Source organism: Erithacus rubecula, assembly GCF_903797595.1.
Source record: "Erithacus rubecula genome assembly, chromosome: 9".
Lineage (NCBI taxonomy): Eukaryota > Metazoa > Chordata > Aves > Passeriformes > Muscicapidae > Erithacus > Erithacus rubecula.
The window spans coordinates 28,878,703-28,897,821 of record NC_136660.1 but is presented as its reverse complement, the minus strand read 5'-3'; positions in this window follow the sequence as shown (position 1 = coordinate 28,897,821).

Below are 19,119 nucleotides of genomic sequence, written 5' to 3'. Positions count from 1 at the left end.
TAAACATTGATGCACACACCTCAGGCAGGAAGAACTGGTTATATAGATTGAGAAACTGGTTAAACCAATGATGGTGCCATGCTGGGATGCAGTGATGCCAAAAGGGATTTTCTTTCTGGAAGTCAGGACCCAGTTTAGTCATGCTGAAGCTCTTATCATTGCTGCAATCATGGCAAATGGATCCTGGGATGTCACCTGCTCCCACACCTGGTGCCATGGCCACCTGCAGCTGCTCTCACTCCTCTCCTCGCCCAGGAAAATGGGAACAACAGGAGCTAAAACAATTCTGAGCAGGAATTTAGTCAATACTTTTCAGTGTAAGCAGCATTGACTGGACTATTTCCAGCTTCAAGCTCAGATCCAACCATCAGCAGGAAGGCACTGCCTGCCCAGTTCTGCTGCAAGGAGTAAAACACATCCCCCTGGGAGAGTGATGTGGTAAAAATGGCTGTGTGGGAAGTGCTGATGTCCAAAGAGCTGCTGCCAGCACAGCTTGCTCAGTGGCCCCATGGACCCAGCCCCTGGAGGGCTGCAGGGCAGGGAGCACAGGGCAGGTGATGCTCACCTGGCCTGCCCAGAGGGGATGAATTGGGATCCCTCCTCCTCCATCTGCTTTTCCCCTTCCACTGAGGACAGCAGACAGAAAGAAAGGAATTTTGCTCTGCCTGTTAAAGGAGGAATTTGCTCATTCTGGATCTTTCAAGCTTTGTCTTCCATGCTGCAGGATCCATCTGGCCCCAGTTCTACAGATGACAAATGTCCCAAAGCTGCCTTCACCTTCTGCAGCCAGGCTGCCTCGTGGGTACCAGGAGCTGCCTATTTTAGACCAAAGGCCAGAGGAGTCAGATTTGGACAGAGAAGAGAGACAAGCTCCTCCCTTAACCCATATCCCACCTGCCCAGCTTTTTCTTCTCACAGTTTCTTGGGAAAGCTTTTCTGTTACAAAAAAGTTTTTCTCTGATGTCCCTCTACACTGCTTCTGCCTTCAGAATCTGAGCTTCTGAAAGGCTCCAATATTACAAAAAGTTGAGAAAAAAATAACAAAGAAGGCCCACAAAGGTTTGAAAATTCCCTTCAAGATGGTTCCAGGGCTCACCAGCAGGGATGCTGTGGGTTCACACGTGGAGCCTCCTCCCAGCCAAGCTGGAGAGGACTCAGTCAACCCAAACATCACCTAATCCCACCTGCCCTCAGAACTGCAGTTCTGGCTTTTCATCCTGAGTCTTTGCTTCTCCTCAGATACAACTGCCCCTAATTTCATTCTTAGTTTATTATCCAAGAAAGTCTTCCTTATTTAATTATTAGAAACAGAGAATCCTTAATTTACTCAAAGCTGTGAAAATGTAATCCTGGATAATTTTTTACTCTCTGAGAAAAGTCACTAGGACTGATCTATTCTTTCAATCAAGAACACCCATTTAGTTTATTTTTAACATTCCTTTCATTATGTTATGAGCTTCTTAAGGATAATGAAATAATTGCTTGTCTCTTTGATTGATCTTTGTTTTGAAAGGGAACTTTAATAGTGTTATTTCTAGAGCAGGCTTACAATATAATACAATTAAAGGAAAACATGACATTAAAACACATTAAAGCACATGTTCCAATAATTAGACCTACAATTCTTGTCAACCAGAGCTCTGTGTAGGGAGGAGTTACTGTAAAAATTTATGAGGGAATAATTCATATTATTCTGCCTAATAAAGCAAATATATTAATAATGGCATTTTATGACATTGTGTAGCTGTAGCAATCAGTGAAAAAGCTCCTTTCCCAGACTTCTCTGCTACAGGGAATCCCTGGCATTTTATTTTGTTACCATGAAAACATGTCAGTAGAAAGTGGTGGAGAGGAGAGCTTTGACAAGCTCTGGTCTTTCAGAACTAAGAATTCCAGTTTGCACAATTCCCTGAGATAGCAAATGGGGGGGAATTTCAAAACTTGACATCATTGGCTATATCTGAAATGTGGATGTGCATACATGCAAATTAGAAGGAAAATTAAAATGGGAGAAGAAAGCAGAGATCCTGAACCTGGATGTTTGTGCTGCCAGCTTGGGATACAGTTGTGCAGATGATAAGATCGTAAAAGAGATAAAGGCAGCATCTCCCATAAAGAATTAAACAGATTTGTCAGAAGAGCCTTTCACCCTGTTGGGACACTGACACAAGGGCAAGGCTGTAGCACTGAGGTCAAAGATTTTCTAAACTGTACTTTCTTTTCCACTTTCTGTAACCTTATTTCTCAGTAAGAAGGCTGAGATCCCAGATAATCAAAATACTCAGTTTTGGTTGAGTTGTTTTGATCCAGTTGCATTCAATTTAAATATTTGGGGTTTGGCAAGAAAGGGTGGAATGGTGGAAATTTTTCACTTTTTTGAATCCTAAATGAAATAATCTTTTTTTCATTTAAGAACAGTGAAATCATTTGGAGATTGCTTAGAGTTTGGTTGGACTTGTGCTGGACACACAGCCTGCCCTTTGCCTTGGAGGAAAGGACAAGTGGGTCTGGAGCATCCTAGGGAGTTCTGTGTGGATACATGTAGCTCAATCCCCTCTCTGATGAGGTTTCAGTGATTTTGTAGTGATTCTTTATAGCAACTGTGAATTCTTTAAAGATAATAACTCTCTTTAACATCCACTCACACGTGGCACAGGCACTGCAAACCCACATCAGCTGTTGAGCAATATCTGGCAGCATAATTTGGCAGCTAAGGAGGGAAAGGGAAGACTCTTGAGTGAACTAAGGTTTAGGTCATGCTCTGCACTTGTCCAAACTGGAATCACAGGTTCAATGCTTCTGCTTTGCAGAGACTGGGCCACAGTCCTAAGCTGACCACTGTTACTTTCTGCAGCATGGATAGGATCTCCAGGTCTTTTCAGGGACCTCTCCTGGCTCTAGGTACATGTAAGAAGCAGCTCAAACCTGGGACCATCCAGAATTCCGAGCTCATGCTGGGGAAAGACGCTGTCCTTGTTTTCAGGACGCTGCAAGCCCGCATTAGCAAACGCAGATGACGGCAGTAATGCCTTTGGGAGAATCTTGGCACATGGGGACTGGCTGTTTTTCTGATGGAGAGCTGAGATAGCAGGAGAAACCTTTATCCTCTGGCTGAGCAAGAACATCTTGAATCTGTTTATATGTGTATGAAAAAAATTAATCAAACCTCCACAGGCGAGATTCCTCAAGGATGATAAACACTCGGCTAGCTTAGGAATCCTGCACAGAGAGTATGGGTTAACCTGGGGAGATGTTCAACTCAAGATACACTTGAGGAGCAAGGCTGTAGGGCACATGTAGAGAAATATCACCAGGAGATGTCCAGCAGACAGCAGGTACTGGGTCTCTCCAGTTTTACCCACTTGGATGTCTCTCACTCTCTGTTACCAACAATATTATTCCCCTCCTTGCTTTTGTTTGATGTCCCAGAGGTCAGAACCTGATCTCTGCCAGGATGAGTAAGGATCCTGGCTCGGTGGCAGATAACCTCTGAGTCTGAGTTTAAGGAGGATTAAAAAGAAATCAAACACAGCAATCAAACACTGGTTTCTCTGGGAGATGGGAAAAGGTGAAAGCTAGCCCAGCCTCAGCTCTACATGGTAAGACAGATGATGGTTGGATATAAAAGTGGTTTGGTTTAGCCTGCAAGGTAAAACCAAGGCCCCTACTCAGTTTGGTGCCTCATCCCACCTTCCCTGCAGCCCAGGAACTGAGGAAAACCTCAAGTGAGACAAGTAGCTGGTCAAACCTCAGGCTGCTTCAATCATTCTCCCTCACTCATCATTCCCCACACAGCAAGGTGCTGATGATTGTTACCTCCTGGGGGGTGGATTCAAACCCTCCTCTCCAGAGAGATTTGAACCTGCCATCTCCCACACCCTGGCTGAGTGCCTTAAATATTTGGTAAAGTATCTGGATATCCTCTACAGAGCTGTAAACCCAGGCCAAAAATAGTTTCCAGCTGCAACTATATGACTGATTTGACCTGAGACTACTTGGGAAGGGAGGGGGTGAGTGTAAAGTATTTTATTCACAGAAGACAAATAATTGCTCTCCCCTATTAAGAAGACAGAAAGGAAGAATCTCTGTTGCTACAGGAAATGAGCAATGAGATCTTTTAGACAAGGTTAGGAGGCTGCACTAATAAACACCACCTTTTCCCAAGCTGTAGTTTGAAAAAATACAGAGTTCTTCTCCCTGACTCCTTTTGTATGTAGCCATACACTTATGTTTGAGGTTTCAGGATGTCTTAGAGTCACAGCATATTCTCATCTCGTGCACTGATAATGATACACATTTTATGGCTGTCACCCCTGGGAGTGCACAAATACACAGTCTTCCCACACCAAAAATAAAGACCAAGCAATCCAGGTTCAGATTATAGAATCATAGAATTATTTAGGTTGGAAAAGACCCTAAGATTGTTGAATTTGGTCCTAGGTTTTAAAAGGCATTTGAAGTCAGGCTTCTAGAATTGTATTTAGGCTTATAAATAAATAATCATATTTTCATATGTGGTACATTCAGCTTCTCTTACATTACACAGTTGCAGCTGGAAGGCCAACATTTTTGAAAATCAGGATAATTAGAGGTTTGAACCTGAAACAGAGATTTGCAAAGAGAGTTAGGTGCACAATTTCTATTGAGAAAAGATTTAGCAGTTTCATAAGCACTACTTTTAGGTATCCATTAGGAAAATCTCAGCTTTGCTGTAAACACCTCTGGATTCCTGAGATTTCATTCATTTGGCAGCCAGGCACTGAGTTCTGTCTTCTGACCCAAAAAGAAATCTACTGTATAACTTATGTAGCCTTTCTTTGGAAAATAAATAAATCATTCAACTGGAAATACTCAAAAAGCTGGGCATATGTCCAGATACAGTATGCCTAGCTTAGTGGCAAAAAAGTTACAGCACACATCCTGCATTGTCAAGAACACTGAATGTTTTGGCTGCTCTAATAGAAAAACAATAATTCAATCATGTATTATAAAGGAATTTCCTGCAGAAGTTTGGCCCCACTCAATCATCCTATTAGATTTATCCTTAATGTGGAAGAATGGCACATTAGATTCATTACATACATTAGGCTAGCTAGGTTTATTTCCAGATGGGTTTCCATAAATGGTCAACTTGCCTAAAAAAAGGCATTTTGAAGATGACTTTATATGTAACTCCTATAGCATGATAATAGCTCTGCAGTCTTACACCACTGTATGCCCAGTAATTCCTTCTTGCAGTGGAAGGACACATTTAACACAACTAGCTGTAAGTATTTTATAAATCAATAATGACAGGTCCGTGGGGCTGGGATCATTGTTTTATTTTGCTGGCAGGGGCCCACAAGACTGGGATATTATGCAAAGAAGAGAGAGGATGTGTGAGGAGATAGTTATGCTAATATATACAGTACTCCCCTCCTCGCTCTCTCCTCCCTGGAGTAACTGTCTTAACATTACACGTGGTGATTTGTGCTTGGCAATTCCAAATTACCTACACCTGTTGGCTCTGCCACACTAAATAAGTACCCCAATAAAGATTTCTCTGTTCACCAAGAAGGAGAATGATGCAGTTCAAAGTGCTCTGCTGCAGCTCTACAACCCTCACCCAAGAGTTTTAGCTAACTTTCAGATGAGAGGAGCTAGATCAGTGTCGATGCTTTTGAAAATAGACTGCAGAGCAATCTTTATGCAATTTTAGAGATTTAGCTCTTCCAGATCCTTGCAGACATGGTCCTGGCTGGAGTCTGGGATGGTGCTGCTGGGAACAGCCCTGTGCTCCCATCAGAGCCTGTAGGGACTGTCTATGATGAGGAGACTCAAGGTCCCTAAACAAAAATGAGGGAGGTGTGTCACCTCTGGAGACAATGCTCTCTTTTCCTGCAATGCTGGCTAGAATTCTTTTCTTTAAATCTTCTCAAGGACCAGAACCTCTTGTGCTTGTGAAGACTGGTCCTATATTGTGTGTGGTCCTATATTTTTCCCAGCTGCCAAAACACAACTCTCAGCACATTCCTGGTGTTGACAGGATACCTTTCAATTTCTCAGGGTGCTTTAGATGTTCTCCCCTCACATTCTCCTTCATCTCACAAATGTGTCATGTGTCCAGATTCTTCTCCCTGGATAAGAGACCTGGATGTGCTGCTTAGCCAAAGGACCAGTGGTCACTTCCCATTGGGGTCCCAGGGGAAGAGCAGCACTTTGAGGGGCAGCTCTTGTGGCTGTCTCTCCATGAGAAAGGCAGAATTGCCTCTTCAGAGGGAAGATGCACTTATTGTGGGAGGTGGGTGTTGCTGTTCTGGTGTTCAGCACCTTCTCTGCTGATCACACTGGATACACTGAGAATGCAGGGATAGGTTACTATTTCAGTAAAAAATCACCCTGAAGTGGAATTGTATAAAACTGCTCCAAAAACACTCATTAATTTAGTTATAAAGGATACTTAATTAGAGAATTTAATTTTTTGCTCTATGCTTTTGCACATAGAGGGTGCCCAAACCAGACCAGGACACAGTGTGATTATGAAGCACCACAGAGCAGCTGGCCCCACTCAGCTGCACCAGGCTGGGGGAAATTTGGGGCCACTTCTCTGCCAGGATTACAGACACAGGGATGTTCCCCAGCAGGAGTTTTGACTGATGCAGATATGGAGAGTTGTTAATTACATACAGCAAGCGACTGCAAACCATCACTCTGAATGTACTTGATGCTGGGAAAGGCTTTACTATTCTTGGATCTGCCACAAAAACATTTCAAATCTCTCTCTGCAAAAATGCAGAGGGCTCCAGTATTTCAGCTGTGCCAGTGCAAACAGTTTCCTCACCACCTTCATTTAAGTGTCTCCTAATGATACCCCTGGACCTTGTGTTACACTCCATTGCACACATGCTGCCACACATGTGAAATACATCTCCTTTTATGCATGTGAAAATATACATGCTTTGCCTTCATGCATGTAATACAGGTATCAGCTTTCCTAAGTCCACAAGATCTGTAGCTATACTGGTGTACAAGCATGTCCTCTGCATACTTAGAAATTAGATCAACAAGATGTGTGTGCCAAGACTTTTCAGGAAGGAATCTGAGCTGGGTGACCAGCCAGAAATTTCAATATGTGCCCACAAAGTAGTGTTCCATGCACTGGAGCTGCAAGCTGTGCTCCTCCCAGTGCCACAGCAGGGACAGGCAGGATGCTCATCTGTCCTCCTGCACATCCAGAGGTTTTTCAGGAATAACTCCCATGTGTCCCTCTGTATGCTGCTGGTACAATTTGCCAATAATAAAATTTTACATATGTTTGAACTGCTTCTGTGGTCTTTCTAAGAAAATATTAAAAGCACACATATTTGTAAAAACTCTGAGTTGCCTGATGTTCTGGAAAATTTATAGGTGCCTATAATATTTCAAACTGAATCTTTCCCCTGTTCACTTCTTGCCAGGTTTTCTGTAGTCCCAAGGGATAAAGTTCTCATCTGTCAATTCCAAATTACTGAAACCATAAAGTTGAGAATATTACAATTATCAAAATCTCAGAAATTATAAAGGAAGGGTTTATTTAGAATATTTTTAATGTGAACTGCTGTGCTGAATCCAGTATCCACACTCTTCAAACCCTAAGTCTTTTGTTGTACATTAATGGAAATATTTTCATACAATTTCCCATGTCCCACAGGAACAGTTCACTGTGGTCATTTACATTAATTAATCTTTTCTCTGAACTTGCAATGTCCTTAATACTAGATCTGTGTTTGCTGTCAAAGTCCATCAGTAAATTAGTAAGTTCATGATTTTCTTCCTTTCTTGACAGTCAACACCTTCCTTTCTCAGTGTTTGTGATATCCAGAGCAAAAAAGAGGAAATTGAGATACAGGTCAACTAGACAGTCATTTATCATATCAGTTCATTTTTATTGTTTATTAAAAATGGAGAAAACTTGATGTAAAAAGTGAAATCATTATTAAGGACACTGTTAAAACTAGGTAGAAATTTGTTGCTCTTGCTACAGGGAAGCTTGGCACGTTTTTCTTTCTTGTACACTTTTCAATCTTATTTTTCTCCATCACTTAACATCCATTGCAGGAGAGCAAAACCTCTCCCTGAGTAAAGCTCTGCAGACAAACTGGGATTACAGACAGCATTCTGATTTCCTGCATGTTAGAGAAAATACAGTGTGATGCCAATTACTTCAGGGGGGAATGACTTTGGATTTATACCACTGTATCTGAGATCATAATTCCTCTCCTTGTGAGTAATTGGGGTCACGTGTCTTCCTTTTCAACTTCACCACTGCATTGCCTACGCCTCGTGCTGCAGGGTGACTAGCCTGAACCATCCCAGATGACTGAGTCATGAACATTTTTTCTAGATGAATACATGAGAGTTTATATGAGAGCAAGTAATTGCTCTTCATATGTGCCTGGGATATTATTTCATTAACCAAACTACTCCCTGTTCATGCAGAAGCCCTAAAGATCAAGCAGCTGCCAGTGCCAAATTAAGTTTTCCTTGGGGTTAGGAGCACAAAGCCGAAACTTTTGGGTCCTTTTTCATTACCTTCTTCAATTTGTGACTTTAGACAAACTCCCTGGGATCTCTGTTCATCAGTTACCCATCTATAAAGTAGAATGAAAGCTTAATTTACAAGGGAAAGGAGATGTGAAAGGAAGGCATAAGGGGCCAAATTCTGTCCTCTTACTCATACTGAAACAGTCCCAGGCTCGGTGTTCCTTGAGTGTTTGGCTCCATGACATCACCAAGGAAATCTGCACATGGTGAAGGTTCACATGTTTACCCCAACTCTGCAGGTAGGTAAAACACTCTGGAGCAGTTTGAAATTCTCCAGTGAAAGCTGCCCTAGAAATACAAAGTGTTCTTGTGGCTCAGGTTCCTTCTTTGTTTGGGTACAGATTCAACATTTCACTTCCTTGGCTTATGAGACAGGTTGTTATTGTAACACTCTTTCCTACCTCCTAACACCTACTTAAGCAGAAATCACTTCTTACTGGTCTCATGTACAGGGCACAGAAATCTGTTTAAACTTTCCTTGTGACACGAAGAAAATCATTAAAATCAACCTCAGCTCCTCTGCCCCTGAGGGATTGATGTCTTGTTACACACCAAACCACTCAGGTGAAGCCTTCAGCACATCTTTAATTCTGCTTTTCTTAGGAAGGACCTCAGCTTCTGAGACTGAAGAGAATTCTCTGAAGCCATGAGCAAACAGCATGGGAAAGCAAGGACATGGAGGAAAAGAGAAGTTCTTTCCCAAAGGAGAGGTTTTAATGTGGCTGAAGAAGGGAACTAAGACTTTGGATCGAGGCTTTAGCACCATGTTAGGTAAGTGACACCCTTTAGCATAAAATCACTGTATGGAGAGTAAGCAGAATATTATTAGCTATGTTTATTTAATCAACTTTATATGTTCTCATATTAATTTCATGCATGCATAAGTGGCTATATTACCTGTAAGGCACTAGAGGTTTGTTTTGCCAAGTTTTCTCCCCATGGTAGTAACTTTTCCTCCCTGTATGTAATGTTTATGCTACAGTCATCCAGGTTTGTGATTAAAAAAACCTTTTATTTTCAAAATCCCACAGCTTTAATGGTGGCAGGTTGCTTTGGTACCAGGATGGGGTGAAACAGAATGACCCTGAGCCCAGCAGACACTCACCCAACACTCCCTCACACACTCTGGACATTTCTTACCTTGCTTTTCACAAAGCCAAGAGTCCAACCCCAGCTGTGCTCCAGAGATCTATTAGAGCACTCACTAAAGAGCATATTTATGATACCACAAATATTTAAGTGTGGTCTCTGCAAGTGGGAGGAGAAACTGCTCTCTCCAAGAGCTTTTGGCCATAGGATTTCCCTTTCTTGCCAGCCTCCATGTGTGCCCCTGGAGCGATGGGCTCGGCGGGGAGGCCCCAGATAATCATCTGACATCTTTCACAGTGCTCATAAAAAGAGCTAGTAAGAACTCCTGACATATTATCATATGTATTTGAGTTTCCACAGGACAAAGCAACACTTCCAGTAAGGGAGGGAGAAGCAGAGGGTGCTGAGGCATCCAGGGAGTGATGTGCCAGGCAGTGGAGTGGGGAAGGAAGGATCCTGCCAACGTGTCTCAGAAAGCTCTGGCCAGCTCCTCCCCTCTTTGCTTTCTTCTTGGGAAAATTCAAGTTTTCTAGCCTAATATGTAGTGTGACTGTGAAAAGAAAACGGGTCAGTGTCAGAGGAGACTCCCTCCTGAGGGGCTCAGAAGGTCTGCTATGCCAAACAGACTCATTTCTTAGGGGAGTCTGCTGCCTTCCTAGAGCCCAGATTAAAGATCTGACCAGAAAGTTTTCTGCCCTAGTATGGCTGATGGATTTCTATCCATTACTGGTTTTTCAGATAGGAAGTGACAAATTTGTGACTAGTGCAATTAAGAGTGGCTTCAGGGGCTTGGGACAACAGGCTAAGGGATCAAGAGCACAGGCAGTGTTCTCCTCTATCTTTCCAGTTGCAGGGAATGATGAGGGAAGAAACAGGAAGAGCCAGCAGATGAGATCAATAGCTGTTTCTGAGCTTGGTGTCATGGGCAGAATTTTGGGTTTTTTGATCATGGGTTGGTTTGCATGACACTGAGCTGGATGGCAATAGTGGGGTACACCTGTGTCAGAATGGGAAAAGGACCTTTGGGAATTAGCAGGGCTCACTGAGACAGCTTTAAACTAGATTTGAATGGGGAAGGGATAAACCCAGGCTTGCTTGAGATGAGCCTTTGGCCAGCACCCCAAAATTTGAGGGACAGGGTGCTAATGTGGTCCTTTGGTCTGCTCTCTCAGTGAAAGAAGGGATGGAGACTTGTGCAGCAGCAGAGATAAGAGAGTTATTGATATGGAAGCACCTGAGAATTGTCAGGCAGGAATTAGGACTTCTCCCTGGAAAAGCTGGGAGGAGATGCAGGACAGAATTTCCTGACGCAGCTGGAGTGGCATCCAATGAACCTGCTGTGTGTGAACAGAGGACTGGAGGGGGATGTGAGGGTTGGAGGCTGCCTGGGGCACTGGGATCATGGAATGATAGAGATTTTGATCCTCAGGGGAGTAAGGAGAAGGATCCACAGCACTGCTGTGTTGGTCACCTGGAGGGAAGTCCTTGCCTCTTTAGGAGACTGATTCATGGAGTCCCTTGGAAAAAGAGCTGAAGGGCAAAGGAGCTCAGGAAAGCTGGACATTCTTCAGGAAGGAAATATTCAATGCTCAGGAACAGCTTGTTCCCATGTGCTCAAAGATGAGCTGGTGGCACACGCTGCCCAGGGAAGCAGTGGAGTCCAGACCTGGAGATATTTAAGAGTCCAGAAGATGTGGTGCTTAGGGACAGGGTTTCATGCTGGCTTTGGCAGTGCTGGGTTAATGGTTGGATACAGGGGTCTTAAAGTTACTTCCAATTTAAGCAATTCCATAATTCTATGATTCTAAAATATGATTTAATGTTGATATTCAGTATCTTGGCTTAGACTAATATATTACTTTCCTGTAATTTGCTGCTTTACAGAATGGTCAAAGAGAGAGCCAAACTGAGCCTCTGCAAAATGGAAATGATCCTTGCCCAAAAGTTTACATTTTCAGATGAAAACAAGGGATCAGTTTCTCTCCCTCAGGCCAAGCAGATTCTTACTCTGCAGGCAATTGTGCTGAAACCAATGGTAATGCAATGGAGTTGAAAGGTGTCCTGGCATGGTGTAGAGGCCACTAGCTTTGATTCCAAATATCCATTCACCTTGTTTGCTTATGTATTAAAAAGCTCTAAATGCCCTACAGGTATTGCTGTATATTGGGACTGAGCTGCCATGGCTGAGCTTTGCTGCCTGCTTGGCTCTCCCAGCATATATAAAGAAATTCAGGGTCAGAAAGGATTGAGCAAATTTTTCAAAAAAGCCATTTTATTTCTTCTGATTGTGTTTTTTTATTTTGTTTATTTTTTTCTTTTCCTCCTCTCTCCAGCCAAATTCCCAGTCACACTGGTAGAGTGATCATACTTCACTGGATACCCTTAAAAAAAGTAGCTTTTCCACTAGCAGATGAAAAGGGTGGATCCCATGGGCATGGTCCTGCTGCTTCTTTTCCTGAGCAGTCAGCTGATTTGGGGAAGTACCTGTTCTATGCTGATACACATATTTCTTTAATTTCCCATGATGTTAATACAACTCTGCACGTGGTGCTGTTTCCCCATGGCATTCATATGGGTCTGCATAAGGAAACAGGAGGAAAAAGAGGAGCTGCTGAAGATCTCCTTGGCTTATCCTGTAGCTCTCACTGAAACAGGCTGGAAAATCTCAGAGAGGAAATTTTTATGCTGGCAAAATGCCAGACTGATTAAATCAAAATGAACCTCCCAGCATAAATGTGAGGAGTTCTTCAGGTTTCCAATGAGGTCAGTGTGCTGGTGGTGGGGAGAGCCCTGGTTCAGCCCCATTAGAGCCACAGCTCCATGAGATAACTGGGTGTTGGTCACCACTATCTTTATCTGGTTATGTCACTGCAGGAAATCAGCAAGCTGATGTAATTCACACTGCACCAAACTTGTGGCTTGGATGATGGGGTTTGGGAACCCTGCAGCTCCAAAATCTGTGCTTCTGCAAATACCCGAATCACCCCAAACAACACCCAACCACAAACTGGGTCACAAGGGGAAGGTACTCCAAAAATGCATTCAAAACACTTCAGGTGGTAAGAAGGAGCTCAAGGGCAGTAATTTGGGTTGCCTATATCAACTTAATTTACCCTGTCTATAAAATCTCCATCTCTTTAGCTGTCTGGTCCTGTTCTCCTTTCTCCTCCCAGGCTGTCACCTGGTTTTTAAATGGCTTGGGGATCTTTGCCTGCCTAAAGGGAATAAATCTTGGAAGAGTCCAATTATTAATCTCTAGTAGTCCCTACTGAGTATATGATTTCTCTTTCCATTTTCTTTCTTAGAAATAGATAGATAGTTTTATTCCCTTGTTTTTCACCTCGAGGCAGAAAAATCTAACAGGAGTTGAAACTTGAATGATGAAAGTTTTGTGAGGCGGTACTGAATGGCAAATTAGACCTTTCCCTGGGAAGTTCTGAGCAACCTTGGCATGAGGTGGGACTCAGGTAGTGCAGGATGGACTCACAGGATATTTAGAAGAGCACTCCTGTGATTGTATATGATCTGTCCTTGCTTAGGGAAGCAAGGCTAATTCCTGGTTTCATAATGTTTTTGATGTGATTGTTCTAGAATCTGGCCTTTCATTGCCATAAAACTCTATCTTCTCATCCAAATCTTGATGTCGTCTTCTCTCATCCCTCCCCAGAGCCCCATTTCATCTGCTCCTATCAGATTGCCTCTGCTCTGGTCTGTGGGGATGCCAGAAGAGCAGAGCAAAGATGTCACAGAACAGAATATTTTTGTCCTCTGATCTCTGCTACCTCCTTTACTGCAAGGGTTCAGAAGCAGATCCAGCTCTCACTTGAGTCCATATGAGTGTCCAAAACACTGTGGATCTGTAGAGAGCTCACCTTTAGTGACCTGGCAGGTGCTTTGCCATTACTGTTTATTACAATTTATAATACTTGGGATCAGTCTTTTATGCCCAAGAAAATAAGCAAATCTGCCCTGTTTCCACAGGAGAGGCAGGGAAGGAGGATGGTAATGAGCTGGCATTTAGCACCAGCTCCAAGAAAGTGTGGATCCCCTGGATCCCAAGATCTCTTCCCTGATGAGAAGAAGTCTGGAAATGCCAAGAAACAGTCTGTGCCTGTGCTCCTTCACAGTTACAGACAAAGAGACAGGCATGCTATGCTGACTTAGGAAAATGGCCTGTCAAGTTCTTATAAACAATTATAAAAAGTAAAATAATGTTTCATTTTCCAAATTAGGAGGGTATTTGTTTTGCACTCATAAAAATCGGCTGATCCTCTGAAATGGATCAGTAGTGACATCCAGTGGCTATAAATGGAGACAGCCACAGTAATTTTGGGATATAACAGCCTGGGCTGGATTTACTATTGTATTACATGTGTCCTAAAATGTTGGGGATGCAAAAAAACAAACAGACAAAAAACTAAAAAAAAACCCAAACAAAAACAAAACGTGCCACCATCCAGGGAATGAAGAATACATATACACACATATATATCCAGACCATTTTTTCAAGATCTAGTGCAAAATCTTTTACAAGGAACCACTCTTGTGCTCTGACCCACACAGTGTTCCCTCCACAGATGGCCTTCAGAATTATCATTATTCACTCAATAAGGTATTTTAGAATTTGGATGAACTTGGGGTGTCTATGCAGGCTGGCAGCTTGTTTAATCAGCTTTTTCCAAGTGCTTTTTGGCTCTCAGATGGTTTCTATTCAACTCCTTGGCTTCTTAGGCACTTTCTGGCAATGCTGTCTAAACAAAGGGGCTTTCTGCACTTGGCAGAGTCATACAGATGTCGTGGTTTCTGTATGATGAGTGAAGGATCTGCTATCAATGCTTTATTAAAAGGAAATGTGTATGAAACACAGTGCAGACTCCCATTAAAACTTTCACAGCCCTATTTCCCAAGATTTAGATGATCACTAGATCCAGGTAGTCCAAGTTCCAATTTGGCAATCCTGTATCATGAGTGATTTTTTTCTACATCGTGATTGCTTTTTTCCTTATGCTATTATATTCCAACCCACAATGTGTTAAATACAGCAGAGGGAATACTTCAACATCCCTGACCTTGAACAAGCAGACACAGGGACTGCCTTGGATTGCAGCCACTCTGCTTCACTTCTTGCAGAGCCAGGGCTGCAGAGTGGCTCCTCATGGGGGATATGAACCAGGCCACCAAGGAGTGCATCAGCTGGTTTGCATGAGTAGGGGAACTTGAGAAAACCTTGATTCTCTTTCTTGGTGTGTTAGAAAAATACTGACCAGCCCAGTGTGAGCCAGACACAGACTATTTTTTTACTAACTGTGCACTAGGAAATGCTCAACTCTCCCTCAGAGACAATAGGCTTTTCTTTAGTGAAGTGCTGAAGCTGTGACTCCATAAAGGAAATACTCAGTAAAACACTGTTTCTTGCTTGACCAGACTTGCAATTTAAGACATTAAATTTACACCTTCCCTGGCAGCCCTGTGCCTCTTGCTCAGCTCTAATCTGAAGCTTACTGCTGTGGTTCAGTTCAGGGTTGGGGGAGATAATCGAGTTACTGCTGGCTGGAGAGTGACTGTGTGTTCCTCCAGGCTGGGGGTTCCACCACATCCATTCTTCTAGACTCTCACAAACACGCAGCAAAAATGCATTATCTTAAATCTTCTTTTGCTGACATTTAAATGAACACATTTTTCTTCAAATATGAGACAGGCCAAGAACATCTGGCTCCACTGATGCTCAGTAAGTAACTCATTACACTGCAGGAGCTCACTCATTTTTGAGCCCTGGGCTTTGGTAATGCTCTTGCCTGGTTTATGGCTCTGGTGTACTTGATTTGTGCTTGAGCCAGGGTTTTATATTTAGGCACTTGAGCAACAAGTTTTGCACAGAGATCCAAACCTTTAATTCACAGTTGTGGAAAGGGCTGGAGTAAAACCCTGCTCACTATTTATTGCTTACATTTAGAATACAGATGCTTCAAGGAATGACAATTGAGTCTAAGAACACATGTACTGAAATGAAAAAGCAGAGCACATAAGCCAGCCTTACAGGTCTGATGCTTTATCTGAGATAGCAGCCTGATAAAACATCCTTTTGTCTGTTCAGGGTGGTTGCTTAAGGACATCATGATGATGACTGACATTTCTGTCATCACTTTTTGTTTCATCCTTGTCAGGATGACTCTCACTTCTATCCTGCTTCCATTTCTTGTAATGTTTTTCTACCTACTTGGTTATGCTTAAAAGATGCTGAGGCTCCAAATAGGACCCAGATGGCAGCAGGCTCCTATTATTCACATACAACTGTTTATACTCAGCTTCTACTTACAATCATTCATAGTAACTTCAGATTCTGCCCCTTTAAGAAAATTTTGGAATGGCTCTCCAAGTCATATCCAAGGAACTTACTAATACTTGAGCAGTACAATTAGCACCTCTGCTTAACCTTTTGAACAGAACAAGTCTATAATTACTGAGAATTTTGATTCCTGCTAAGGAAACAGAAGGGGAAAGTAAGCAGTGCCTGCATTCATAGGAGCTACTCTCTGAGTAATCCCCTGGCATGGGATGGGAAACATCATCCAAGGAAAGAGAGAACAGGTTACCAGATATCAGAATCACATCTAAGAAAAATATCAGGCTGCAGGACCTAAAAATGGAAAGTTTGTCATTTATGCCAGGTGGGTGACAGAGCAGAGTGGTTGTAAAAAAGGAAGAAGTGAGTAAGTGACAATGTCAGTCTCCAGCAGAGTCTTTATGAGGCAGTCTAAGCCTAGTAGGAGTTAACAGAATGTAATAGGATTAAACTTGGCTGAATTCAGAGCAAATAGTAAGATTTTCTTTCTCAGAAGTTAAAGATTTGGCAGTTTGGCAGCTTAGAAAGAAATGAAACCTTGAAAGGGGTGGTTGGAGTCTATTTAACCACTATTATTATTATTATTATTATTAATATTTCCAAAAATCCCTGGCATGCATAAGATCCTTAGGCAACCCACCTGCAGAAGAGGGAACATGGATGGATGGTGGCTGCAGGCTGAAAGGAAAACCAGCTGTGGACTGGACATGCAGTGCTGCCCTGTCTTGGAGTGTGGTGTGACTCTGCTGGCTGCCCTGGCCTCTCTCCAAGACTTGAGATCACCAGCACTGCCACAGTGAGGGATTCATGGCAGCTGCCTGCTGCTGGAGACAGTGAGCATAAAGACTTAATGTGTGAAACAGAGAGCAGCTCCATTTGCACAGTCAGCAAGTGCTGGCTGTGTCTCTCTTTTTTTTTTTTTTTTTTTTTCCTTTTTTTAAAATTCTTGTAGCAAGAAATAAAGATGGAATTCCTTGAGCTCCTGGAAAATAAGTTCTGTTGGAGAAAAACAGTTTTATTTCTTTCCTACTTCCCTCACCCCACCTCACTCCCTCTCCTGCCTCCCCAAAATGAAGAATGTTATAGCATTGTCCAAGTCCACTTACAAGACCTGTTCTGCTTTTCTTCCCTACAGTATTTCTTCATCTCTGAGCTGGAATGGTCTCTCACTTTACCCTGTGGAAATGCAAACAGTGTGTGAGGATACAGCTTGTGGAGCAGGTACTGCACTGACCCAAAGCTGTCCTGCATCCCATGGAAAGGAACCAGCCCAGCTCCCAGTGAAAACATAAGAGAAATACAGACAGAGGTACAAAAATATCTTTAAAGTTATGCTCAAAAATATTGTGCATCTATCCAGAGAAGCCTTAGCATTGAGACAGCCAGGGAGTCAATAACTTCTATGGTGGTGGTGGCACCACAAAAGAGTGGATCCCCCAAAGGGAGTGGATTCAATGACTGAATCCAAGGCTGGTTTTAAATGGGCCTCCCTCAGGATCTTCTGAATGCACATGGTTGTGATGTTTGCTGGCTATTTAACCTCCTCTCAGCTGTTTTCTTTGGACCTCTCTACTAGAGTGTGGATTATCTACAGGTGAGGTACCACACTGCATGGTGAGAAATGTACTCATGGTCTTCAAAATTTATTAAGAAATGGGTGTTGTTCTCCCTGGTGAAGGTAGCAGTTTTATCATTAGATAGAGATGAAAACAAAGCCATCAATGCTGCAAATTTTTATGCATGTGTTCAGGCCTCCTTATGCTGATTCTACCTCAATGGGGCTCAGCCTGAGGGCAAAAAAAAAAAAAAAGAAACTGAAAATCTTCATTGTAATGATTGCTTGAGAATGTCTACACAACTGCAAAGCTCTTAACATCAATAAGTAGAACTGACAAGATGTAATGGCATATTATTGCCTGCAATAATATTGCCTGCAAAGGAAGGCACTGCACTTAAGTTTTCCAGTATTCCTCTGCTGCTGGATTTAGTATCACATTACAGGAAGCCTGACTAGACAAACCTTGGCAAGATCTAATGATCTCATCTCTTTGCTGTTCTGTTTTACACACTGATGAGCAGATGCTGATCTGTTTTGGGGAAAGCATAGGCTGGCTCTGCATCTTTTGCTGTTCAAAAAGAACAAAGTTTCAGAGCCCCATGTCCCAGAAGACCTATGAGGATGAAGCTTTGGACCATATTTTGTCTCTTCAAGCCAAGAGTATCTTCAGGAGGAACTGTTCAAAGGATAATCTACTTTTATTGTGCTGGTTAGGCTTTTAATGCCACAGGAAATCTGAGGGGTGCAGCTATGAGTCTGTGTGGTTTATTCCTGAAGCATTTAATTAATGTTCTGAAATATTATATTTCACACGTAGTGAAAAAATACCACCCCAACCAAATTAACAAACAAACAAAAATATTTAAAAAATAAAACCACAAACTTCTAGTATCTGTAATATAAGACAGAGGATCCCCTTTTTTCCTACATGAAAATCTACTTAATTTTATTATGACCATTCTGTATCTGCTTTTCCTTCCACTCAGCTATTTTAGTCTACAGCAGCTATTTAGCAATATCCTGTTTGGGTCTACATGTTGGTCCAGCAAAATCTTGCAGGTTATTCCTTGACACTTTAATTGCATTACCAAATAACTTGTTTTTCAAGTTCTCCACCTGCTACCTCATCACAGCACACAGGAACACGTGCACTGTTTGCCAGACCCATGCAGGGCCTTGTTTCCTTGGATGAGCTAAATCAGGATACAAATGTAAATAAAGCAGAATGAAAAAGGCAAATGCAGAAAAGGCAATGAAAGTTTTCTTACCAGATGAAAATAAGGAAAAAGAAGTGCACATGATTAATTGAGCATGAAATCTTCAGATGAAGAGGATCAGATATTGCAGATTCTCATAATCCATCATGAATTCTGGACTAGAGAAGCACTGGGTCCATCAGGGGTATTGCTCAAAGTCTGAGCAGCTGGCTCTTGTAAAAGAGGTGTGTTTGCACAAAGACAAGCACTCCCAAGAAAAGCTGAGAGCCAGAACTCTTCACAGCTAACAGGAATCATTCTTACACTGTTTACCCAAACCCAGTGCTTCTAAACACTTCTCTGCTAGAAAA